Genomic DNA, 27,103 nt, shown 5'->3' with positions numbered 1-27,103 from the left:
GGCCCAATGACTGGGAGGCGCCATATGCTATGGAGAGGAGATGAGGATAGACGAGTGGCCAAAGATGGGTAAAGGGTCAAGGAAAGACTTGTTTCATTTATACATTTATTTTCTGCCTTTATTTATTTGTTTGAGCAGAGCAAAATATTTCCTTTCTGCTCCCAGCCATCTGCCTTTTGTCCAAGGAGAGTGTAGTCAAACTCGGATGGGTGCCTGGAAGTGGCGCAGAGTGAGACAGCATGTTTTCCATAGGAGTGAAGGAACCAGAAAAGAGGAGGAGGCTGAAGAAGACACAGGAGTGAGGGGAGTCACGGGGGTGTGTGAGATGGGAGAGTGAGAGCACCAATCCTCAGCAAGGCCTCAGGTCCTTGCAGGCTCCGGGGGACAGAATTGGCAGGAAAGTCTCACCAGAGAGATGAGTTGTGCCAATTATTCAATGGCCTGCAATCATGAAACACTGGTATGATAGTTGGTACCTGCAGAGGAGGCTCAGGGGAGGCTGTAATTCAAAAATGAGATCGATTAGTTGAGCTCTTTGATGAGAATCTGATTGACCTCTCCCTCCATTCAGCCGAGCCCTGATCACCCTATAAGTCACCTTTCAGGAAAATTGATTTCACTTGCAATTGAAGGACTTTCAACAGGGAAGGCACAGCCTGCGAGTGCAGAGCTGACGGTGAGGAGCCCTCTTCCCTGCAGGAGAAAAGTCTTTTCTGCCTCCTCCTTCTGCTCCTGACAACTGCTGATCCCAAGGACAGCTTATGGGGCTGTTCTCTTCCTTCCAACGGTGGGAGGAGCACCAGATCCCCAATGCTTCTGTTCCTATTACAGAATAGCTCCGCCAACTTCAGTATATTACACTGTGGACGAGTGTATGTTCTAGACACATAATTATGCAGATGCTGTCAACATGTTAGACACTGAATTCTCTTTCAAAAGGGAATGATGGTAGCTTCTCTATGTCTCACAGCCCTTTGCTGATCTACTTGTTATAAAGCTAATCATATTTCACTTATTTCTCTCTTTTTTTTAAAAGATCTTATTTATTTATTCATGAGACACACAGAGGGAGAGGCAGAGACACAGGCAGAGGGAGAAGCAGGCTCCCTGCAGGACTCGATCCTGAATCTCCAGGATCATGACCTGAGCCGAAGGCAGGCACTCAACCACTGAGCCATCCAGGCATCTCTACTGAGTTCTCTTCTTTCCCTTTTTTTTATCATCCCCAACATTCTGTAAATTTTCCAAGAGCATAATTTTTTCCGAGATGAAATTCTTGACTCCTCCTTTCCCTTTATTTCCATATTCCATCAGTCACCAAGTGCTATGAATTTTATCCCTCCTCTTTTGTGTCTTTATGCCAGGGTGACACTCTGTGTCTTTTATCCCTGCTAACAGATAAAGTTCGGCCAGAATGAGGATTGCAAGTAAGACGAAGTGAGCAAAGTGATGCAAAAATTTTAAGGGAATGCCCCCCCCACCCCTTCAGCCATCAAGATAAATAGTATTTTAATGCAATATCTTTTTAAAAATCAATATTATGCAAAAAAAGTCTATTATGAACAAATGCCAAATTTTAAATAAAGGAGTGCCTTGCTGAGTCACATTAGAGCCTGAGGCAAAAGGGAAATTCAATAACAACCAATACTATCTTTAAGATTTTGTGTTAATAAAAAGAAAAAAAAAGAAAAATAAATAATTAAAATTTTGTGTTAAAATGCTATCTTGGTGACTGACGCTTTGACACCCCTTTAAATTTTGCACCCAAGATAACTAACTTAACAGCCTGGTCCTAGGCCTGGCTCTGGCTGGAAAACTCCTAGACTGTTTAGGACAGCATCCCCGATTTGCTTTTAGGTTTAGCAAATGCCGAGGACCGTAATCTTCTGTCTAGAACACCATCCTTGCCCCTTTTCCATCTCCTCTTTTACAGAATGCTTTAGTCAGACTAAACCATCGGGAAGTCCCACATATTCTTTGCCTTTTCATACCTCTCTCTGGTGTATATGTTAACATACACCTGCTGCTTGGAATGCTCTTCTGCCACTTCATAAATTCCTAGTCATTCACCTGACCCAATGGAACCATCACCTCTCTGAGCCTTCTTTTACATCTCTAATAAGAATTTACTATTTACTTCCTCCTTCCACTTATATTATAGCACCAAAGACACTGCATGGCTGCTATTTATTTATTTATTGGTGTATTTTTTTAATTGGTGTATTAAGAACAAATGCTTGTCTTAAATTGGTTCTAGATTGCCCTTAGGGAGAGAATTGTCTTTACATCCTCTCAGAGGGTGCAAGCCATTTTTACTTAGATATTAAAGGTGAGGTGACTCTGTAACGTTGGACAATCTGGCGATAGACATATTTTCATTTCCCAAAGGACCACGAGTTCTCTGAAGACAGGGACCATGTCTTTTTTTATCCTCTAGTAGGCATGTGGTGAGCTTTCAATAACATTCGACTAGAATTTGGGCTCAGTGTGCTAACACTGCTTCTATCACCCCAATCCTACTGGTTGTTGGTGGTAGATGTACATGAACGGAACAGAAGAAACAAAACATTACTATTAAGAGCTGTTCAAAAGACAATTTCTCTCTTTCTTCAGATTTTTAAAAAAATGTATTTGAGAGTTAAGAGACTAGGGCAGCCCGGGTGGCTCAGCGATTCAGCGTCGCCTTCACCCCACGTGTGACCCTGGAGACCCGAGATTGAGTCCCACGTCGGGGTTCCCTGCATGGAGCCTGCTTCTCCCTCTGCCTGTGTCTCTGTCTTTGTCTCTGTCTATCTCTCTCTGTGTCTTTCATGAATAAACAAATAAAATCTTTTAAAAAAGAGAGACAGGGAGAGAGAGAGAGAGAGAGAGAGAGAGAGAGAATGAGTGCATTAGTAGGGGGAGGAGCAGAGGGTGAAGCAGACTCCCCACTGAGCAGGGAGCCCTGAAGTGTGGCCTTGATCCCAGACCCCGGGATCATGACCTGAACCACAGGCAATCACCCAACTGACTGAGCCACCCGGACTCTGCAAAAGACAAATTCTTTTTTCAAAAACTAAGACCTATGTGGAAAAATAAACAAATGTGAACTTGTGGTGGAAGTATAGTTAGTGATAAGGTATATAAACCTTGCAGCAGAGCGGGAGGTCTGGAAGCCAAAGAGACAAGAGGCTGGTTAAGAAGAGGCTACCAGTCTGTGCTCTCTCTCTACAGAGGCAGAGTTAATTTGAGGTGAAAGGCTTTTGGGGTGTAGGAAAATAATCACTGCACTGCTTTCAGTGGAATTCTTAGGACCACAAACCTATTCTTTGGAGGAAGGAAAGGGTTTGCAGCTGACTATTCTCTTTTCCCCTTAGAAGCCACTGGAAAGAAAGAAAAAAAGGAAGGAAAATGAAGTCAGGTGACTCAATCAAATCTCCTTGTAAACAAACATACTAATGATTCGCCTCCTGGAAAGGAAACAAATGGATACTTATTAGTGAGAGAGCACTTACCTGTGAAAAACTTTTTAGCAGGATGTACCTGGTCAATCTAGGATGGCTTATGACAAATACAGGTGGAATGTAAGGATTTATGGGGCACAGCTCCCTGGAAAATGACACGTAAACAATGTAACTATGTGAGCATAAAACTGAGATGTTTTATGAGCCAAGTTGTTCTTTTTGCTTTAGTGATGACAATGCACATGATTTAGCGATCTCATATGTTAAATCTGGACGAGAGCAAATTCTAATGTAGCAAGAAAAGATCCAGAGAGCCTCTTTCATGGACCAGGGTCTCCAGGATTCACCTGTACCGCACAATTACCTGTATTCTCAAAATTATTAGTAACTCTTGTTACTGGACAAGATCTCTAGCTCCTGTGAGTCTGATTTGACAACCTAACCCTTTGTGTTATCTTATCTTCAATATCTAAGTCTAATACACAGTTTATATGTTTTTTATTTACCATAGTTTTTAGAAATATTGCTTTAGGTGAGATATTTATAAAGCCCTGGAGCCTGATACATACTAGAGCACTTAATAGCTACTAGTTTATCCTCCTTGTTCGGTAGACATGTAGGCTTCTCTCCATTATGCTGATAGAAAAATAGGAGAAAAAGAGGGCACCATGTGGTGGTGGCATTTGGGATAGAATTGAAAGATTTCATAAAAACACTCAAGATGAAGGACCTGTTGAGTACTTAAGCCTTCTTTTCCTTTTTGGAGATTTTTTTCTATCAGGAGCTCTTCTCTGCTTGTGCATAGAGAAGTTCCAAAAAGAAGTCCAGGGAACACAGTCATGGTAAGGCTATAAAGGTCATCCGTGGAAGGTCGAGGCTCACTCAGGTAGGGTGCCTTTCCTCATTCCATGCCTCTCAGTATGGAGCACAGCTCTCAGATCCACAAGCTCAGATACCTGATTTGTTAGTGCCTCAAGACAGAATCCATCTTGAAGGGGCGGACTCACGTTAACCACGCAGAGGCTGAAATCTGCAAACACAAGCATGCATGTATTTATTTATTTGAAAAATAAAGGGAACAGGAGACATCCTTGTCTCTGGAAGGCACATTCTCTATAAGCAGTCTATTTGGAAAACTAGAGTCAGAAGGTCATTTGGTGAGTAGGCATTCATTCCAAAAAATTTATTTAGTCCCTACAAGGGATACCTGAAACCTTTGGGAACAGAGGTTACAACAGTCAACAATATTTACAAATCCCTGCCCATGGAGGGGGCACATTCCTAAGGCAGAGGAGCCAAGAAACAAACAATAGTTAAACCTATCTCCAGATAGAGATAAGTCCTATAGAGAAAATAAAACAAGCTGAGGAGATAGAGTATACTGGGTGACAAGGGGAAGGCATGGTAATTGGGAAAGTAAGACAAGAAAGAGCCAGCCACAAGAGCTGGAGAATTGGCAGGTGCTAAGGTCCTAACACAGACAGAGTTGGCCAGTTTGAGGAACAGAGAGAAGGCCAGTGTGGCAATAGGAAAGTGAGTGAGGGGCAGTGTGGTGGGTGACAAAGTAGAGAAGGAAGGTGGGCTTCAGAGGCTATGACTAGGAGTTCGAGCACTGTTCTATGTGCAGTTGGAAGCAACTGGATGATTTCAGGCAAAGGAGTGACTTTACAAACGACTGTTTGGCAGCTGAGTGGACAAAAAATGGGAGGGCAGAGAGAATGCAGGGAGACCAGTGAGGAGGCCATTGCAGTGGTCCCAATGGGGTTTGGGGTTTGGGGTAAGAGCCATGGTGAAGACAGATTCAAAAAACATTTTGGAGATGTTGTTGATAGGGCTGCTGGATGTATAGGAAAGGAGAGGATCAAGTATGCCTCCTGGGTTTGGATAGTCAGAGAAGGGGTATTAATGATGCATGTTTTGGGATCCCTGGGTGGCGCAGCGGTTTAGCGCCTGCCTTTGGCCCAGGGCGTGATCCTGGAGACCCGGGATCGAATCCCATGTCGGGCTCCCGGTGCATGGAGCCTGCTTCTCCCTCTGCCTGTGTCTCTGCCTCTCTCTCTCTCTCTCTCTCTCTGTGACTATCATAAATAAATAAAAAATTTTAAAAAATGATGCATGTTTTTATAGTGTAGAAACCTGCCACATTAGCCTGCTGAATCTCTCTTTATTTCTGCCTCCAAGACCAGGGAGATGAGCCAAGACTGTCCTTCTCTGGGCACAGTGGGGGTGAAGAGGCACTGCCAGTGTTGCCTTTTGATCCTCTTTCCTGTGCAGCCATTCAATTCATTCACCCAGTCCTAATTACTCACTTCCTGCATGGCTAACACTGTTTTAGGTCTCAGGACTATAGCAGCAGGGAAATAACGCCATCAAATATCGCAGTGCTTTGGGAGAGTTTGTGCTCTGTGGAAGAGAGCTAATCCCTATCCTCTCTCCTCCTTACCTTTCCTTACAACCTCTCACTTCCATAGAGCTTCTAATAAAGCTTTCTTTGGGTCTTTCCTCCATCAATCTGCCCTCCCCTCCAACTCTTCCACCACCATCCTCCCTCCACACTGGGCAGAGCCTCAGCAGGCTTCTGTAGTTGGTTCCCCCATGAGCCCTCCTGGTTCTTCCCCTACCTCCCAGCTGTGGACATTCAGCTCTCATGAGTCTTCCCAGTCCAACCTGGCAAATCAAAGACTGATCATCTTGCAGATGGGGTGAGGCTGGGTTTTCTTCAGACATGATCTAGGAGATGAGCGGAGGGACTACAGGAAGCTGCTGAAATCACCATGAGTTCATGAAACCATGGGGATCCCAAAACACCTTTACTTCTGTGTCCTTAAAAAGCCCATCTCTCTCCTGCATCACATCAGAGCAGTGATTGATGTGATTAGCTCATTTTTAGAATGGGCTCTCCTAGGCACTTGTTCCCGCCCTCTTCTCATTCTCAATAAGAACAAGTCACTTTATATTTGTATAACATTTTGCAGGTTAAAATGTGCTTTACCTATTTGATAAGATCTCACTTCATCTTTAAACAACTGTGGACAAGCAGATAGTGTAGATACTGACATGTCCTCTGAACATGTGAATGGCTTGTCTGAAGCCACAGAGCCTTTCAGTATAGTGATATATTTACTGTGGCCACATTACTCTTTTACTCAAAGCTTTAAAAAGAGCATGTTCTTTAACAATGCCCATATGTGATATCTCTAAATATGGAAAATATCCATAATCTGAATGTATGTTGCCCATGCTTGCTTTCTCAAAGATATATTCCTGGAAACTATCTGATAAAGTGGATCCAAGTTTCCCATAGAAAAATGTAATCTCTGAGAATTATGTTGTCAGTGACCCAGTATCAACAGAGTCATAGATTAGAATCAGAGTGTGTAGGAAAAGTAGTTCTATCAAGTAGAAACTTCTAAAGCAATCTGATTCACCACTTAAGATGATAAATAATGGGGGTTTTAGAGCTAGAAGGAACTGTGAGGTCATCTAATGCAGTTCATTTATTTTGCAGATAAGGTCCTTGAGACCCATACAGGCAAAATGAATCCCACAAGGTTATGTACATATTTAAATCAGGGAAGGGACGAAGACCAGAAGGAAGTTTCTGGTTCTTGCCTGGTACTCTTTCCACCACTCCTCTTGTCTCCACTTTATTATTTTTTTTAAAGATTTATTTATTTATTCATGAGAGGCAGAGACATAGGCAGAAGGAGAAGTAGGCTCCTAGCAGGGAGCCCAACTCGGGATTCAATCCTGGATCCCAGAATCATGCCCAAACCAGAGGCAGGCGCTAAACTGCTGAGCCACTCAGGCATCCCTCGTCTCCACTTTAAAAGTCCTAATTCTACCCACATTCATTATTGGAAGAATCCCGGTGTGTGAGGGTGGCTGGCGATGGGGGAGGTTCTTGTCTCAATTCCTGGTTCTTTTTAAAAAAAAATTTTTTTTTAAGATTTATTTATTTGAGAGAGAGAGGGAGAGAGAGAGTGCCCACATGAGAGGAAGAAGGGGCAGAGGGAGAGAGTACCCAAACAGACTGTGTAGCAAGTGCAGAGCCTGAGGCAGGGATTGATCTCAAAACCCAGGAGATCAGGACCTGAGCCAGAATCAAGAGTCAGACTCTTTAAGAGATCTAACCACCCAGGTGTCCCCTTTTTTCAAATCTTGGGATATCAGTTACATACAAAGGCTTTAAGTAGATGGTTAGATGAATTTTGACAAGTGTATACATCTTAAAAGACATTTCTAGGAGTTGAACTGGTGGGTAATAGGATAGATATATAATATGAGAGTTTCAGTTTCTCCACAATCTCACTTGTATGCTCAGTCTTTAAAATTTTAACTATTCTAGGGATGTATAGTACTATCTCATTACAGTTTTAATTTATGTCCCTGATGATTTTCCATCTTATTATGATCAATTTACTATTGCATGTACATAGAATAATTTACACATTCAACCAAATGAATAAACAAGCTAAAGAGTGATAATTTTGTTAGTTTCCTTAGAATTGAGGGCTTACACAGGAAAGCTTGGAAACCTTTTCTTTTCCTGAACTCTCTAGGCAAGATTCAACTGATGATTTCTTTTCGGTCAGCAAATTATTTGTAGCAAGCAGATATATTCAAAAGCACACCATTAGTGATTCTTTCTAAAGTAGTTGTCCTAGCAGTTAAATATTTGATGATTTCAGTGAGGACATTAGTTATAAAAATTTAAGAGGGCATCAATGGAGTATAAGGAAAGTGTGGCCTTTGATGTCATAGAGAATTAGATGTTTTAAAGATTTTATTTATTTATTTATTTATTTATTTATTTATTTATTTATTCATGAGAGACACCGAAAGAAAGGCAAAGACATAGACAGAGGGAGAAGCAGGCTCCTCACTGGAGGCCTAATATGGGACCCGATCCCAGGACCCCGGGATCATGACCTGAGCCAAAGGCAGACACTCAACCACTGAGCCACCCAGGTGCCCTGAGAATTAGATTTTGATCCTGACTCAAGTTTCAGTTTTCCCACCCATAAATTGAAGACAAGGATACCTACTGTAGTTGTTTTTTAGGAATACTCTAACAAATTATACAAATGTGGTGGCTTAAAACAAATCTACATCTGTGGAGTTCAGAAGCCCCAAATGGGTCTCACAGAGTTAAAATGAAGATGGCAGCAGGGCTGCCTTCCGGCTTCTAGAAGCTGCCTACGTTCCTCAGCTGGCGACCACTTTCATTTTTATTCATGGCTGAACAAGTATTTTCCCAGGCTGAGGTCCTAGGAGCACAACTGGCTACAATAATAGCAATAAAACAGCATTTTTCTGGTGTCAGCCCCAGTCTGCAAAATTATAAGGCCTCCAAATCTGCCCCCCCCTCCCCACAAGAGGCTTTCCCTCCTCTGTTGATGTGCTGGCAGCCTCAGCAAAGCTGTTAACACTAAGGCCAAGTCCTGAGCCAAGTCTCTGTCAGACCCATGCACACCTAACCTTCTCTAGGTCTCCACTTCTGTTACCTGCTGGGGGTCCCAGGTTGGGGTTTCCACAGTCATGGCTACCACCCACATGCCAGTTCTGCGTGATTGTGCAGCTCACCCAGGCCTGGTCTCCACTGAAGTCACTGAAGCCATACCTCACTATCCACCCCTCATCTACCCCTTTGACCACACTGCACATCTCCAGAACACAATTCTTCCCCCCACCACAGTACCTGTGCATGTCTATTACAACCTTCCAACAGATGGCAGTCTAGAGCCTTGAGGAAGGTTGTTTTGTTTTGTTTTGTTTTGTTTTTAGTATAATTGACACACATTATATTTGTTTCAAGTGTACAACATAGGGACTCAACTTCTCTATACATTATGTTTATGGGAGTAGCCGCCATCTGTCACCATACAATGCTATTATAATACCATTGACTAGGGATGCCTTTTCTAAATCACAAAAAGATATTGGAAGGACTAGCAGCAGTGTACCTGCCACGGAAGAGCCTTGACAGCTTATTATCTCTCTCTTGCAACATGTGAGACAGATGCAGCCCTGCAGATCCTGTGCTTTCAAGCCTTGATATCAGCCCAAAGGATCCAGAGAGCAAGTGCTAACATCAATAAGCATGAAGGTGCCCAGCATGTACTTCCCCCCCAGGCTAAAGGAGAGGAGTACCACCTCCCAAGTGCCATCAACCCCTCTCTGTCCCTCTAGAAGAAGGAAGGCCTCTGGCTGGAATGCAGGCAGGATGACACTTCGTACTGTCGCTCTCTGCCCTGCCCCCAGCTGCCAAGGGCGCTGCCTCTCAGACGTATCCGGGTCAGAGGATGGTTTCCTTTGCTCAAGGGAGCAGAAGCTTCTCCCTTTCTACTCTGTGACTCCATAAGGCATGGCAACCAAGGGGAGCCTGTACAGGCCTTAAAAAATGACATTCAAGGGTCCCTCAGGTGGCCTTGAATGTGTTCAGAGTGAAACCAGAGGCCTTGAGAAAGCTCAGGCTGCCTATTTGGATAGAATGAGTCACACGGAGCAGAGGGTGTGAAATATTCAACAGCTCAGCCCGAAGCACTCTGATAGTTTAAATGCCAGTCACTGCCCCAGGAAGCAGCATGTGGGGGTGGCGGGAAGTCACAGACCCTAGGGCTCTGGTGGTCACCAGTTCTGTCAATTAGTGCTTGTGTGGGTGGTTGGAGCGGGTGACACCAGAGGAAGATGATTTCTGCGAAGGACCCAGTCTGTGGGGGGAATGAGCTGGTTTAGTGACTGATAAATAAATTAATGATGAAGTTAATGATGAAATTAGTGATGAACCAGCCATGAACCAGCAACTCAGCAAACATCAGCAAAGAGATTCCTACAATGGAAAAGCCTTCCAGACCTTCTTCCTCCTCCTTCTTCCCAGGACCAGGAGCTGATGAAGATTTGCAGATGGTTCATACACATGCACCTGCTCAATGGAAGTGAGGGGTCTGTGAGATCTCTGTCTTCTTATGTCATCTACACTGTTGTCAGAGAGCAGTTTTAGGAAGATGCCTGTGTTCTCGATTTTCTAGCTTTTACTCTGAAAAGGCTCAGCTATTTCACCACTTTCTAACCACTGCTTTCTGGAAAGATGAATAGCTATAACAGTGATATAAATAAGTATAATAATGGTAATAATGATATAGTAATATCATCTGACTTTCTGTAAATCTGACTTTCTTAAAATCTTTGCTATGCATCATCCCATCTGGAGCTATCTGAAGCATTAGGGTGCTGTGGAGAAACGTAAAGTACTTTGTAAATAATTAAATACCATTCATGGCAGTAGAATTCTTTAAAAACAACAATACTTTTTACATAAAAAACCCCACCATACTCTGAAATTTAAAATATATTTTTTAAGATTTTATTTATTTATTTATTCATGAGAGACACACAGAGAGAGGCAGAGACACAGGCAGAGGGAGAAGCAGGTTCCCTGTGGGTAGCCCGATGTGGGACTCCATCCCAGGACCCCGGGATCACTGTCTGAGCCAAAGGCAGATGCTCAACCACTGAGTCACCCAGGTGCCCCTGAAAATTACAATATTGTTAAGATAAACTGATAAAACTTTAGTAAATAAGTGAAAATGCCTTATTCATGTTAACATACCATTTCTCTGCCAATTGATCGAGAGCCTGAACAGAATCCCAATCAAAATCTACAAACTGATTCTAAAAGTTATATGGAACTTCAAAGGATCTAGAAAAATGAAAATGACTTTGAAAAAAAAGTTGACGAGCTCAGATATTCTGATTTGAAGCTGTAATGTCAAGCTACAGTTGTCAGGATAGTAAGTGCATCACTGGCATATGGATTCATCCTGGTAGTAATTCCAAGGGAAAGTAGCCTCGGGCTATGTTAAGGGCTTTCACGGTAAATAAGCCACCACAAAATCTGTTAACACCAGTCCTCCCTTTAAATTGTCCTCTGTCTTTTAAAAAGGTTGTGCTAAACTCAAAGGAGCAGAGCAAACGTTTCAAAGCAGGTGGATCGAAAGGGCCCCTAACACACTCCTTAGGCAGCAACAAAGAGTGTAAGATTGACATTTAATTGCAGTAACTCCTTCACAGAGTCATTTTATGACAGTGGTCTTTCTCTTGACCTTTTAGCCCACACACAGTCATGCCCCACCACCCACCTCATGCCATCTCACCCCCTGGCAGGAAACTTTACCCAGGGGATTTTTTTCCCTTACCCTTTTAACAACTGTGTAATTAGTACATAATCTAAAAGGTTAAGAACCACCTACATTTTTTCTTTAAGATTTTATTTACTTATTCATGAGAGACACACAGAGAGAGGCAGAGACACAGGTAGAGGGAGAAGCAGGCTCCATGCAGGGAGCCCAATGTGGAACTTGATCCTGGGACTCCAGGATCACGCCCTGAGCCAAAGGTGGACACTCAACCACTAAGCCACCCAGCCATCCCATCACCTACATTTTTGTTTACTTGTTTTCCGAAAGAACAAAGGAGGTACAATAGTTAATTTTTGCTGCTTGCCTTCTGGCTATGAGGTAATACTAAAGTTAAAGCTACACATTTGCAGGTTAATGGTGATTCACTCTCTTCAAACAAGTAAAAGTAGTTTGTACTTTTTGCCATTTTTGCTTTTTTTTTTGCCTTATTTGGTATTGCCTAAAAACCACTGATGGTTATGTAATAATGGGCAAGTTCCCTTACCCTGAGGAAGGTCACATCCTTAGATATTGAAATGGGCTGTTGGGACTCCTGGGTGGCTCAGCAGTTGAGCATCTGCCTTCAGCTCGGGGTGTGATCCTGGGTCTGGAATCAAGTCCCACATAAGGCCCTCTGCGAGAAGGCTGCTTCTCCCTCTATCTCTGTCTCTCATGAATAAATAAATAAAACCTTTGAAAGAAAGGAAGAAAAGAAAAAGAAAGAAAGAAAGAAAGAAAGAAAGAAAGAAAGAAAGAAAGAAAGAAAGAAAGAAAGAAAGAAAGAGAAAGCATTCCCCTAACTGTGGACCCTCAAGATGCATAGGTCAGGGTAGAAGAGATTCCTTAGGACATCCTGGGGCTGCAGTCAATAACCTTCTGTGGACCTAGCCACCCTGGCCATGATGTGATGGCTTTCTCAGGGGAAAATGTGTGTGTTTCTGCCTCAGGAGCTATGCCATTAAAGGGCTCTAGTGTTGGCCTGGAGCATCTAGAGTAAACCAGGAGTCAGATACTTCTTCTTAGTGACCCAGGACCCAAAGCTCATTCATTAGTGGTTCAGCTCATCAAAGCCTTTTACGTGGATGGTTCAGACTATGGGGTCAAAAGATATCAGTGGTGAAATCTGCCTACGTCACCACAGATGATCTGACAGTGGGTGGAAAGAGGTTATCAGGTAACTGGCTGGCCCATTTGTAGGGATCATTTTTACCCCAGAGAGGAAGCTTTGAAAATGTTTCTGATGATAGTTTATGGATATTATCAGCAAGTTTGTAAACCATACCAAAAAGTTGTGAATTTATAAGAAAATCAATTAAAATTCTTTTCAATTGACTATTAGCAACAAGTAAATATTTAAAAGCAATAATTTCATCGATTTTGTAAGACTTGTGAGATGCTGTCGTAACCATGGATGCTGGTCAGCTGTTGGAAGTGTCAATCTGTGAGAGGATTTACATGTAGGAAGCATTGAGGGGCCTGGCTGGCTCAGTTGACTCAGTTGATTGGACATCCAACTCCTATTTTCAGTTCAGGTCATGATCCCAGGTTCTGGAATGGAGCCCTGGGATGGATGAGCTCCCACTCATCAGAGAGTCTATTCTCCCCTCCCTCTACCCCTCCCCTGCTCATGCTCTCTCACTCTCCCTGTCTCTCAAATAAATAAAACTTTAACAAAATAAAATAATGTTGGAAGCATGTGAGGTGCCTGGTTGGCTCAGTCGGGCTCTTGATGTCTGGCTTGTGAGATCTCTGGCTTTTGTGGCTCTATACCCCACTTTGGGTATAGAGATTACTTAAAAATAGAAAGAAGGAAGGAAGGAAGGAAGGAAGGAAGGAAGGAAGGAAGGAAGGAAAGAAGGAAGAGAAAGAGAAAGAAAGAAAGAAAGAAGAAAGAAAGAAAGAAAGAAAGAAAGAAAGAAGAAAGAAAGAAAGAAAGAAAGAAAGAAAGAAAGAAAGAAAGAAAGAAAGAAAGAAAGAAAGAAAGAAAGAAAGAAAGAAAGAAAGAAAGAAAGACTGGAAGGATTTGTGAGTGGTGCTAAGAGAGTGCATGATGAATACATAAAATGACTGGCTGGCTTCAGAGGCCCAGGCACACAATATAGGTCACCACCAGGCAACACTCTGGTTAACATCCCAGATCAGTATATCCTGACAGAGCCTTAAATTCCAATTCCAACTGTCTGTCCCCACTTACAGCCAGCTGCCCTTCCATTCATTGCTGTGGTAAATGTCTATCCAGGGGTCTTTCTGTTTCAGCTATTGGCCTGGGTGCTGGAGACAGCCCTCAGCGAAGTCCTGGCTGATGTGGGAAACAAAGGCAGAAGAGAAATTATTAAATTTCCTTACTACCTACAGCCCATTGACAAGTCCTTGAAACGGGCAGAGTGACCTTCCTCTAGGGACTCAGCAGACTCCATGTGAATACTTTGCTAAGGGCAAAAGGCAATCTTAGCCCGACCAACCCTCCAGGATCCTGTAGGTCTATTTTAACATGTGGAAATTTCTTTGGAAGCTCCCCTTTTCTCCAAAATACATGTTAGGATCATCCTCCAAATATATGACCTACTAATATACATCTGAGGGGGTCTCATGACTGAGAGTTTACTGAACAATAACAAATGAGCTTTCCCAACAATAGCTAGCCCCCTCAGGGTCCTAGAATCTTGTTTCCAAAATACCTTAGAGGTTTGTTTTGTCCCTGACCCCCTCCTAACTTGAAAGTCTATATGGGCCACTCTCATGATCCCGGTGCAGCTCTTTCTGCCCACGGGTCCTGTTTCCTTGCTTTAATAAAACCACCTTTTTGCACCAAAGACATCTTAAGAATTCTTTCTCGGCCATCAGCTTCGAACCTCAACATCTTTCCTACACCACTGACCTCATGTAACTTCTATTTGTAGCAGAACAAAGCAAACAACAAGCAAATATAGTAACATATAACCTAATATCAGGAGGTGATGGGGCTATGGAGAGAAATAAAGCAGGGCAGTAGGGAGGGGCATGTCATCTTAGTATAATCAAAGGAGGCCTCCCTCATGAGGCCACCTGGAGACAGGCCCTGAATTGGTAAAAGGATTCTGAGCAGGAGTGGCCAGTGAAAGGCCCCATAGTGGCCCGGGGAGCTGTTAGGAAACCACTGTGACTGGAGTGAGGTGAGTGGATGAAAGAGCCCTGGGAGCTACAGTGGAAGAGATAACCAAGAGCAAGGTCAGGTAGGGCCTAGGCAGGCCATGGTGAGACACTTGGATGCTATCTCCAGTGAAGTGGAAGTCATTGGAACGTTTTGAACAGGAGAGTGACCTAATCTGTTTTACTTTGTTTTATCAGTTTTCTGGAAACAGTTCTCTCTGTTTGCCTTGAAAGAATGGCTCAAAAGTGGTGGGCGAGGTCAGGACAGGGGGTCTGGTAAGACAGTCGTGACATATCTTGTGGAAGTGTGAGAGTGGAGATGATGTAGGAAACAAGGCAGAAGGAAATGTAAATACAGTTAAATGTCCTTATACCTGCAGCCCATTGACAAATACTTAAGGCAGGCAAAGTATAATGTTCTTCCTGGAAACTCCCAACTCTCTTAATGTTAATGCCTTACTAGAGGGAAAAACAACCTTAGTTTGACAATAGCCAGGCCTCCGGTAACCTGTGAGTCTTCTTTAGCATATGAAAATCCTTTTGGGACTTTCCCCTGACCCCAAAGTATATCATCAGTTGCTCCTCATAATCCTGGGGCAGCCTGGGGGGGTGGGGGGGCGCATCTCAATGCTTTAATAAAAACCACCATTTTGCACCAAAGACATTTCAAGAACTCTTTCTTGGCCTTTGGCTTTGGATCCCAACAACACTACTCAAAAAAAAAAAAAAAAAAAAAAAAAAAACAACACATCAGAGATGATGAGAAAGTATCTGTTTTGAAGCTGAAGCCAATAGGAGTTGCTGTTGGGTTGGATTGGATTTGGTGATGGAATCTGGGAGAAAAAGTGTAGAATGAGTCTACAGTGTTTGACCCATAAATAAGCAACTGGTAAATACAGGAAATGGGTAGGGTTTGAGGAGAAGCAGGCTTTGAAGGCAAAGGTAAGAGTTATTGACAGGCTGAACTTGAGACAACTGTTAGATGACAAAGTGGAGATGTCAAACAGGCAGCTAGATGTGGAGGCTGGGGCTGGGGGAGAAATTAGGGATGAGATATTAATTTGGGAATCATAGTGTACGGATGGTATCCAAAGCCCCTGGGCTGGATGACATCACATAGGGAATGGGCTTGGCTACAGAAGATCATGGCCCAGCACTCTCTAGTGAGAGATCATGAAGGTGAGGGGGAGTCAGCTGAGATTAAGAAGGAGAGAGCAGGAAGGTCAGAGGCAAGCCAGAAGAATGCAATTCAGATGAGGGGGTTTCAGCAGGAAGCATGGTGTGACCAACCTTGGCAATTACAGGCGAGATGGATGAAGACTGTGAGTCTACTGAACAGTAGATTTGGCAACATGAGGGAAAAGAGTTTTTTCAGGGTACATAGTGGGAATAAAACCTGATGGGAAAGAAAATGGGATGGGAGGAAGTAGAGACAGTGCGTATAATCAACTCTTGAACTTTCCTCTGACTAGAAGCAGAGAAATCAGACAAAAACTGGAAGTCAACTGGAGCCAAGAGAGGACACTTTGAAAAATGGGAGATGCTGTGGCATGTCTGTCTGCTGATAGGAATGATTCAGAAGGACAGAAAAAACGTGATGATGCAAGAGTCCAGATGAATTCTAAAACAAATAACCCAGTTATTCAAAGCTTTTGGATTCCAGGATGTATGCTCTCTTCCTTCCTCGCTTGCTTCACTAACACCTGGGGTGTAAATTGGTAAGGGTCCCAGATGTAGAGTCAGGTAGATGACGACAGTAGATAATACCTGTATCCAGATGTTCCAGTTTCTCTTGTAAATTATGACCTTATTATATCTTGACATTTAGCAACAGGATTTTACATTTATGTTTACATTCTTCAATCTATTATTTAAAAAAAGAATCTCTTAAAACAATGAGAAAAGGTGAATTGGACTGGTGCAGGGTGGATAACTCAGGTTTCAATAGTGACACCCAGTGGCAGTAAATAGCACTAGCTGAAAAGAATTGAATTCCTGACCGCCAGTTTCCTGGTTTTTAATTCCTCGGGTGGTAGTAACTGAGACGGACCCTTAGTATTAAATAAACGGCCCTAAAGTTTCTTGGAGTGGTCCGAGGAGGGAAAGCTCCAGAAAAGAGAAAAACCTATTTGCCTGGTGGATAGGATGGGGGTCGAGAGTCATAATTTAATTTGAGTAACAAGGATAAACTATTCATCTTCTGAGCTTAAATGCTGTTTGAGTAATTTGGGGGACTGAGTTCTCCCCTGACCTGAATTTTCTGAGGAGTGGTTTGGGCTGTTACTTACAATTTTTTTTTGCTAAATAAACTGAAAGGAAGGTTAGAGTAGACTGGCCAACAGAAGGTCTCACCTTATAACTTTGAACTGTGGTGTAAGGGCAGCAGTCACAGGTGTTCACTTCCGGTGAATTTTGGTTGGCTCCTAATTTATAGCCAAGACCCCCAGAGCTACAGTCAATTTTATTTTATTTTATTTTTTTATGTTTATTTATTCAAGAGAGTGCGCTCGCGTGGAGGGCGGGGACAAATGGAGAGGGAATCTTAAGCAGGCTCTGCACCCAGGGTGGAGCTCTACTTGGGGCTCAATCCCAGGACTCTGAGATCATGACCTGAACCGAAAGAGTGGGTTGCTTAACTGACTGAGCCACCCGGGTGCCCCACAACAGTCAATTTAAAAGGCAGCTTTAAATTTCATCTTTTTTGCCAATAGCTCGATGCTGCAGAATGTCCTCAAGAATCTATAATTCCCCAGATGCGAGAGCCCATGCAATTTCATTAGTGTCACAGGCATATCATATTCTCAGTCTTTATTTTAAATAATGAAAAGAATAAACTGTGCAAATAGATGAAAACAAAGGGAGAAACTCACACAGCTGAAAAAAGGTTTCTACCCTGAAGTATTTACCATAATAATATCATAAAAGATCATGACACAGATGGGAATATTACAAGGATTAGGAGATAAATAAAATTCATGGGTTGGGCTTGCAAATCAACTTCTTGTTTGGATTCTGAAGCAAAAACAACAACAAAAAACCATGAAGCAAAGCACCAGTAACTCTAAATTTGCAGTCATTTGGTTTTCAAGCACTTTGTGAAAGCAGATTTCTTCCCATCCTATTCCAGCCTGGTATTTATTTTCATGTTAGCTCTGTTCTTGGCACCTTTATTTATTTATTTTTTAAAAGATTTTTAAAATTTATTTATTCATAAGAGACACACACACACAGAGAGGCAGACACAGGCAGAGGGAGAAGCAGGCTCCATGCAGGGAGCCTGACATGGAACTCGATTCCGGGTCTCCAGGATCAGGCCCTGGGCTCAGCTAAACTGCTGAGCCACCCGGGCTGCCCTGTTCTTGGCACTTTTAATGTGTAAGGAAAAATTTATGTTTCCTTGGAAACTCTACATTGTTTATACAAATTCCATCCCATCTAGTAGAAGTTCAATTGACTTCCTTCTCCTACTTTTAAAAGGGGTCAGTTTTGCCTTTATTTGTACATTCATTTCAATATTCCTGCTCTTTAAATATTTCATTTTTCAACTTCTCCTTTAGACTGGTTGTAAAACTCTTCCCAGCTTCATGAATAGAATAACACCCTTTGGGGCACAACACAACACACTTTGGGGCAGCCCTGGTGGCTCAGCCTGGTGGCTCAGCGGTTTAGCGCCACCTTCAGTCTAGGGCCTGATCCTGGAGACCTGGGATCGAGTCCCATGTTGGGCTCCCTGCTTGGAGCCTGCTTCTCCCTCTGCCTGTGTCTCTGCCTCTCTCTCTCTCTCTCTCTCTCTCTCTTTCTGTGTCTCTCATGAATTAAGAAAAAGAAAAAAAAAGAATAACACCCTTTCACTTTATATCTGTATTTATGTCATGATGCTACTCTACTTAGAAAACATCATTTTTGAAATTACCAAGTTATTTTGAAAATAATCTTTTTGAAAATTATCAGTTCCTATCTTTTTTCTAAAAGTTCTTATGTTACTTCCTTTTTATATTGCCTTATTATATTTTATATAATTTTTTAAGTTGCCTTAAGTGCTTTATGAAATAAGTTAGGGTATAAATGAATAAAGAACAAGTGTTTAACAATCAAAATGTTGGTTTGCTTGTTTTTTTAACAAGCAAAATGTTTAGGTGCTCTTTAAAGTTCTTTCTTTGATATTCTATTCATTTGGGAATAGGAAGTTCAGGGTAAAGCTTTTTGCCTGATATGATTTTTTTTTATTGTGACAAAATACATATATAACATACAAGTTACCATTTTATTTTATTTTATTTTATTTATTTTTTTAAAAGGTAATTCCAAGCTTTAACACATCTATAGTGATTTTATTTTTTTAAGATTTTATTTATTTATTCATGAGACACACACACACACACACACACACACACACACACACACACACACAGAGGCAGAGGCACAGGCAGAGGGAAAAGTAGGCTCCATGCAGGGAGCCCGATGTGGGACTTGATCCGGGGTCTCCAGGATCAGGCCCTGGGCTGAAGGCGGCGCTAAACCGCTGAGCTACCTGGGCTGCCCCACAAGTTACCATTTTAATCATCTTTTAAGGCATATGCTTTTTTAAAAGAAAGATATGATAGCTCCCTGAAAAAATACAGTTGATCTGGGGAACAATGATTCTTAGCCACGTCCCAAGTTCAGAATTTGATACCCCCTGATTTGCCATTGGGGTGCCCCCATTTTCATGATTTGGAACAAAGGGCTTTAATATCATGCTGTGGTTGGGAAGACAGCATTGGTTACACCACTTCCTATTGTCACTGCTGGAAACCACAAATGCTTGATTTAAATAAATTTTTGAAGACAGAATTCAGCTATGACATTTCTTGTAATAACTATGCTTCCTGTGACAATAGTTAGGGGAAAAAAACAGAGTAAAACTTCATGCAGGAAACATGTGATATATGCTGACTGTTGGCTTTGCTGAAGGAAGCTGGGAAAAAATGAGGGAAGGACTAGCTTGCCATTGGCCAGGGTTTAATCATTTGTGTAACTCAAGACAGAAAAAAAGTCTTACTGGTTTTAGAAAAGACTGTTTTATGATCTGTCAAAACTGAAGGTGTTTTCACTGCCTAGGACAGACCCTTCATCATTGTCATCATTGTCATTATTATTTATGAAGAAACTGAAGTGTCAGGACACTCTGAGACACAGGATGGACAAAGGATGCTACTATCCCTTTTTTCATTGACAAAATAGAAGACTGAACTTTATCTCAAGATCATCTGTACTGCTCCTGCACCTCTGCTTGAAGGAGAGTGTCTTAATTATCTGAATAGTCCAGAGCACCAGAATTTCAGGCATATGGGGGTCAGTCACATAGCGATGGGGCTGTCCCGACTCCAGGCTGCCAAAGTGAGCAGGAAACTGTTCCAAAAAGGAAAGGTGTTCTGAAAGCTTTCATTGCTTTCTTTGGGACAGAAAATGTGAACTAGAAGCACTCAATCATAACTCTCAAAGACAATGATGGATGAGATTTTTTCTTTTCCTTAAGAGAAATATTTTTTTTAAATAACCAGTGCAGAGGCACCTGGGTAGCTCAGTGGGCTAAACATCTGCCTTGGCTGAGGTCATGATCCCAGGGTCCTGGGATAGAGTCCTGCATCAGGCTCCCTGCTCAGCGGAAAGGCCTGCCTCTCCCTCTGTCTGCTTGTGCTCTCTCTCTCTCTCTCTCTCTCTCTCTCTGACAACTAAATAAATAAAATCTAAAAAAATAAATAAGGAAAAATAAAAGAGCAGTTGTTCCTAAACCAGAAGAGGAGGCTGCATAGAAGAAAAAGATATCCCAGAAGAAACTGAAGAAACAAAAGCTTATGGCCACAGGAGTAAATTCTGCATAAAATACATGCAAATGAAAGTAAAAGAAACAACAAAGCAAAACAGAAACAACCAGAATACAGAAAACTTACAGTTTTCCTACCAACCCAAATTTTAAAATTTGGTCATTCCTAATATGAATTTTCCCCCTAATAGGATCTTTTTTTTAGTGGCTCAGTTTTATCACTGTAGGATAAGAATTCTATCCCAAAGAAGTAATTTTATTTATTTATTTATTTATTTATTTATTTATTTATTTATTTATATTTTATTTATTTATTCATGAGAGACAGAGAGAGAGAGAGAGAGAGAGAGAGGCAGAGACACAGGTAGAGGGAGAAGCAGGCTCCATGCAGGAAGCCTGACGTGGGACTTGATCCCAGGTATCCAGGATCACACTCTGGCTGAAGGTGGCGCTAAACCATTGAGCCACCCAGGCTGCCCCCAAAGAAGTAATTTTAAAGATGGGAAAGTTTATGCACTAAGATGCTCTATGCATTATCATCCATATTAATGAAGGAAAAATTAGCCTAGGTAAAAAATAATATTTCCCTATTCAAGAAAATACTAAAGGGTTATAAGAAATGTTTATATATATACAATGTCATAGTGCTTATAAAACAAGTGAAAAGAATATATAATTATAAATGGATTATTAAAATTATTTTAAAAACATGTTGAAGAATAACATAAAGGAATTAATTTCAATATTAATGGGAATGTGTTTATTAGAAATTTAAGTAACTTTTTCTTTTTTTAAAAGATTTTATTTATTTATTTATTTATTTATTTATTTATTTATTTGAGAGGGACAGAGCATGAGCTGGAGGAGGACCAGAGAGGAAGGGAGAAGCAGGCTCCCCACTAAGCAGGGAGCCCAAAGCACAATGATGTATGATGCATGAGGCTTGATCCCAAGACCCTGGGATCATGACCTGAACTAAAGGCAGATGTTTTACCAATTGAACCAACCGGGGGCTCCATGATTTATTTTCTTTCTCTTACCTTTATTTTCTTGTTTTCTTTGTGATAAAAATAAAATATTATTTAAAAAACTAACATCTTGGAGTGCCTGCCTGCCTGGCTCAGTTGGAAGAGCATGTGTCTCTTGATCTCTGGGCCATGAGTTCAAGCCCCATGTTGAGTATAGAAATTACTTAAATAAAAACAAAACTTCAAAAAAATTTAAAAGCTAACATTTTATCTTTGTTTACATTTTCTTGTTACAAACGTCTTCCATAAACTGCATATCCTACTTAGAAATGCAGTGATCCTATGTGATAAGTAGAGCATGAAATACTAGTCCCAATTTACAGAAGAGGAAATTGAAGCTCAATGATTTGTCCAATATTACACTTGTCCAAGTGTCTGCATAATGGATGCATGAAAAGTAGATAATGGTTTTATTTGTTTGTTTGTTTGCTTATTTATTTATTTTTAAAGATTTTATTTATTTATTCATGAAAGACACACAGAAAGAGAGGCAGAGACAGAGGGAGAAGGAGGCTCCATGCAGGAAGCCCGATGTAGGACTCCATCCCAGGACTCCAGGATCGCACCCTGGGTGAAGGCAGGTGCTCAACCATGAGCCACCCAGGCATCCCTAGATAATGGTTTTAAATGTTCATGAAACTTCATTTCAAATTATGTCCATGAATTCCTTATGATTAAACCTGTCCATCAAGTTATTTGAATTATCATCAAACAGGAAACGGCAAGACTTATATGAACAAAGAGCAACCTCTTAACAAATAATTCAACATTGTGGGCTCTCATGTCTTATCTCATTTAATTATCACAACTTTATATGGTGGGTGTAATTATTCCCATTTAATAGGTAAGGAAGTTGAGTTGAGGCAGGTTAAAGAATTGCCCAAGTTTGTACAGCTAATAATTAGCAGCTGGAATTTGATGCTAGATCTTTTGACTCTAAGCTAAGAGGTTATTCTGTTACATGATAGCTACCCATCATGGCCACATGTCCTCTCCTCTCTTCTTCCAAAATACTAATACTTGGGTTTCCATTATCCAGGCTTATTCCTCTCTATTGAGGGTGATTCCCCTAATCACTGAAGCTGACTCAGAGCCCAGGATGGTTCTGGCATTGGGAAAACATAGGTTAAGGAGAGTATGACCAGCAGTTCCTGCTGACCTGTTTGGTATGGGGCTTGAGGACCTGAACTTGTGGCTTCTAGAGCTACTACAGCCTTTCTCATGCTACCAGGACCTTTAGAGACTCTACTCATCTTTTTATCATCCATGACCTTATTCACTGGGGGCCTCACTTGTAGAGTATATCAGGACCTAAAAAATAATTTTTAATATATTTTAATTATTTAAAAACTACTAAGTACAGGTAATAAGGAATAATTGCTAATACTAATTTATAATTAAGTGCAAAATTTTAAAGTTTAATATAGTTATAAAAAGTAGTATTTATTTTTGAAAAATACAAGCCAAATGTATAAAAACAAATATTAATCCTCTCCAACTTTTCTCCATTCTTCACACTTGAGGTAACTGAAGTTAATAGCTGATATAGAATCTTATACATATACACAAATATGTATAGGCTAATTCATCGTTTGATATTTACAGATATAGGATCATAGTGTGCATATTCGTCAGCAATTTGTTTTTTTCACTTAATAATATTTCATATAGCTTTCTCCAGGTCAATGGATATATTTATTTGGATATAACTTTAGTTGCTATATCAAAGGGATTACAAAATACAGAAATTTAAATGAGACAAAGTTTTATTTACCTAGTCAACTTGATTGGACTAACACAGCTATTATAACTATGCCCTGTGAGCATAAACATGAGGTAAATAAAGGTAAACATATTTGAAATATATATGGAAAGATCAAAGTCCTTAGCAGAGATATAGAAGCTGTATAAATTTTAGAATGAAAAAATAGGGATGCCTGGGTTGAACATTTGCCTTTGGCTCAGTGTGATCTCAGGGCCCAGGGATTGAGTCCTACATCGGGCTCCCTGCGGGGAGCCTGCTTCTCCCTCTGCCTATGTCTCTGCCTTCTCTCTGTGTCTCTCATGAATAAATAAATAAAATATTTTTTAAAAAACTAAAAAATAAAGTAGTATCTGAAATTGAAAACTCACTGGGTATGCTTACTGTCAGGATGGAGAAAAGAACCAGTAAACTTGAAAGTATATCAACAGAAATTATCTAAAGAACAGAGAAAAAAAAGAAGACTAAAGGAAAAAAAAAAGCAGATTCAGAAATCTGTCAAAAGTTTGAAAACACATTTCATTGAAGTTCCAGAAGAGGTGAAAAATTTGGCTTAGACAAAAATTTTGAAGGAAAAAGATGGCTGAAAACTTCTAAGAATCGGTAAAAAGACATAAATTTAGAGATTCAACAAGATCAGCCATCCCCAAAAGGGATAAATTAACATATAACCATTCCTAGACATTGCCTACTCAAATTGCTGTGGAAAAAAAAAAAGGAAGAAATATCTTAACAGCAGCTAGAGAAAAAGGACACATTACATACTGGGGAATCACTATGGAATTCTCATCAGAAACCACAAAGGTTTTCTCATCAGAAACCACGGACAATGGAGGAACATATTTAAAGTGATAAAAGAAAAGACTTGTCAACCTAGAATTTTACAGCCTGAAAAAATTACCTTCCAGAATGAAGGTTGAATAAAAGACATTTGTGAAGGAAGAAAACAAATGGAATTTGTCTCCAGCAGCCCTACTCTAAAAGAAATGTGATAAGAAGTCCTTCAGGCTGAAGAGAAGGGAGCCTACAAGGAAATCTGTATCTTTAGGAGTAAAAAAAAGCAACAGAACTGGTAACTATCTGTTAATATAAATATGATAATATAAATATTAATACTATATATAAACACAAAAAATTTTTTTCTTCTGGAGTTCTTTAGAATATGTGTGACTGTTGAAAGCAAAAATTATAACATTATCTAGTGGGGTTTTCAGTAAATATGCATGCGTTACAAATGACAAGTATAACATGAAGGTCAGTGGAAGGGTAGTTAAAGGAAATATATACATGGTTGAGAGCCTTCTATGGTTTACTTAGTTTGGTAAATATTAACTCTAAGTTGTGTTAGTTTAGAAATGTATACATAACTCTAGAGTAATTGTTAAAGGGGAAAAATAACAAATATAGTCAAAAAGCCAATAAACTAAAATCGAATATAAAAAATGTTTCTAATAATCCAAAAGTAGGCAGAAAAGCGGAACAGACAAATAGACAAACAAAAACAGAAGGAAAAAAGAGATTATAATAAAATGATTTAATTAATAATAATAAGTCTTAAAATAAAAGATTAAAATTTAAAAATCTTAAAATAAAAAATAAAATCTTAAAATAAATAAATCTTAATAATTTAGATTTAAATCCAACCCTGTCAATAATTACATTAAACATAAATGGCCTGAACATGCTAATTAAAAGATGGACATTGTCAGACTGAATTAAAAAACATGGCCCAATTCTATGTTACTTATGAGAAACTCATTTTAAATATGACACATACACAGGTTAAAAGTAAAGGACAGATAAAGATACACCATGCAAACACTAATCAAAAGAAAGCTTGAGAACTTATACTAGTATCAGACAAAATAGATTTCAGATCAAGGGGTATTATGAAGGACAGAAGTAGTATCATATACAATGATAAAAGATGAATTCACCAAGACAACAATCATAGCTGTCGATGTAGCTAATAAGGCTTCAAATTGCAGGAAGCAAGAATTGGCGGAATTACAAGGAGAGAAAAAACTCCCCCAACCCTAGCAGAATACATACATACTCTTTTCAACTACACAAGAAACATTCACCAAGATAAACCATTTTCTGGGCCAGAAAACAAATCTTAACACATATAGAAGAATTGAAATCATACCAAGTGTGCTTTCTGACCATTATGGAATTCAAGTAGAAATCAATAATAGGGGTTGCCTAGGTGGCTCAGTAGTTGAGCCTTTGGCTCAGGGTGTGATCCCAGAGTTCCGGGATCGAGTTCCACATTGGGCTCCCTGCATGGAGCCTGCCCTTCTGCCTGTGTCTCTGCTTCTCTCTCTGTCTCTCATGAATAAATAAATAAATAAAATCTTAAGAAAAGAAAAAAAAGAAAAAAGAAATCAATAACAGAATGATATCTAGAAATCCAAAAATCTGTAATTGAAAATTTAATAAATATCACTTGAGTGTTTTCCCAAAGTTTTAACAAGCAAATGCCCATGTATAAGAGTGTTTGTCCTGGAGAGAACTTTTTTCTTCAAAGGTGGTTTGGAGGACAAATGAAATTCAGGAATGATCTCTGGTACAAATATCCTAGAAGAGGGAGTATATTAATAGAAATAGCATGAGGTCTGGGACTAACTGTGTGATATTAAGGAAAACACTTCACCTCTGTCTCACTTCCTTGTAGTAGAGTCACTACTGAAGACTCTAATGTCTGAATATTGGACTTCCAATCGTGAGGCCATCACCTGCTCATGTGTAATCTTGGGCAAATTAATTGACTTCCCTCTGCTTCAGTTTCATCACTGGTGTAATAATAATAGTAATAACAATAATAGTAATAATAATTCAGGTCATTGTATGTCCTGATTTTTCTAAGACAGTCCTGGTTTATGTTTGTTATTTGGCTATAATTAGTAATAGGGTCCTGATTTTGGTGTTAAATTATATGCTCACTCTAACAATAGTACCTATATATTAGAGTTGTTGAGAGGATTGAGTTTGTAGTTATGCATAGTGTTTTATTTATTTTTATTTTAAAAGATTTTTATTTATTTATTTGACAGAGAGAGAGAGAGCAGAGGGAGTAGCAGGGAGAGGGAGAGGGAGAAGCAGGCTCCCTGCTGAGCAGGGAACCTGATGCAGGGCTTGATCCCAGGACCCCAAGATCGCAATCCAAACCGAAGGCAGGTGTTTTGCCAACTGAGCCACCCAAGTGCCCCATGTGAGGTGTTTTAGAATGGTGCAGGTAGTCAGGCTCATATCCATCTTTTCAGTATATCTGAGTGCCTGCTGTGGTCCAGGTGCTTTCCTAGATGCTAGGCTATGGTGCAGACACCACACCAGAGTTGGGGGCCTGGCATAGTGGTGATTAAGTGCAGACTCTGATGCGAGACTACCTGAGTATGAATCCTGGCTCTGCTTTCTATTAGCTGTGTGATTTTGAACAAGTAATTTTAGTTCACACCTGTCATATGACTTGTTTGAAGACTGAATGGGTTAATATTTACAAAGCACTTAGATCAATACCTGGTACATAGTAAGTATTTGTTAAATAGAACTTATATTACAAATGTTAGGAAGATTAAATGTGTTAGTATATGCAATGTTGATATGCATTTATACTGGATATTTACCTTTTATTACTAAAGTTTGTCTGTTCTGGTGTTTTTCTCAAGACAAAGGAAATCTCCAAAGGTGAATTGATGGCTCTTCCACTTCTAGAGACAGTAGACTTCCAGGAACTTTTAGAGGACTTTTTTTTT

The 27,103-nt window shown here is 40.4% G+C and overlaps 1 long non-coding RNA gene across 1 annotated transcript; it reads right to left on the bottom strand.

Moving 5' to 3' along the window:
- Positions 1-120: 120 nt before the first annotated feature.
- LOC140608850 (uncharacterized) lies at positions 121-27,103 on the bottom strand. Its single transcript, XR_012010849.1, has 5 exons — positions 26,975-27,103; positions 13,818-13,922; positions 4,174-4,473; positions 3,495-3,588; positions 121-499 (listed from the first exon to the last, which is right to left on the bottom strand). It is a non-coding gene; the product is annotated as an uncharacterized lncRNA (long non-coding RNA).

This window comes from Canis lupus, chromosome 18 (genome assembly GCF_048164855.1).
Source record: "Canis lupus baileyi chromosome 18, mCanLup2.hap1, whole genome shotgun sequence".
Lineage (NCBI taxonomy): Eukaryota > Metazoa > Chordata > Mammalia > Carnivora > Canidae > Canis > Canis lupus.
Note: the sequence above shows the minus strand (reverse complement) of the source record. Positions and strands in the feature narration are given on the sequence as shown.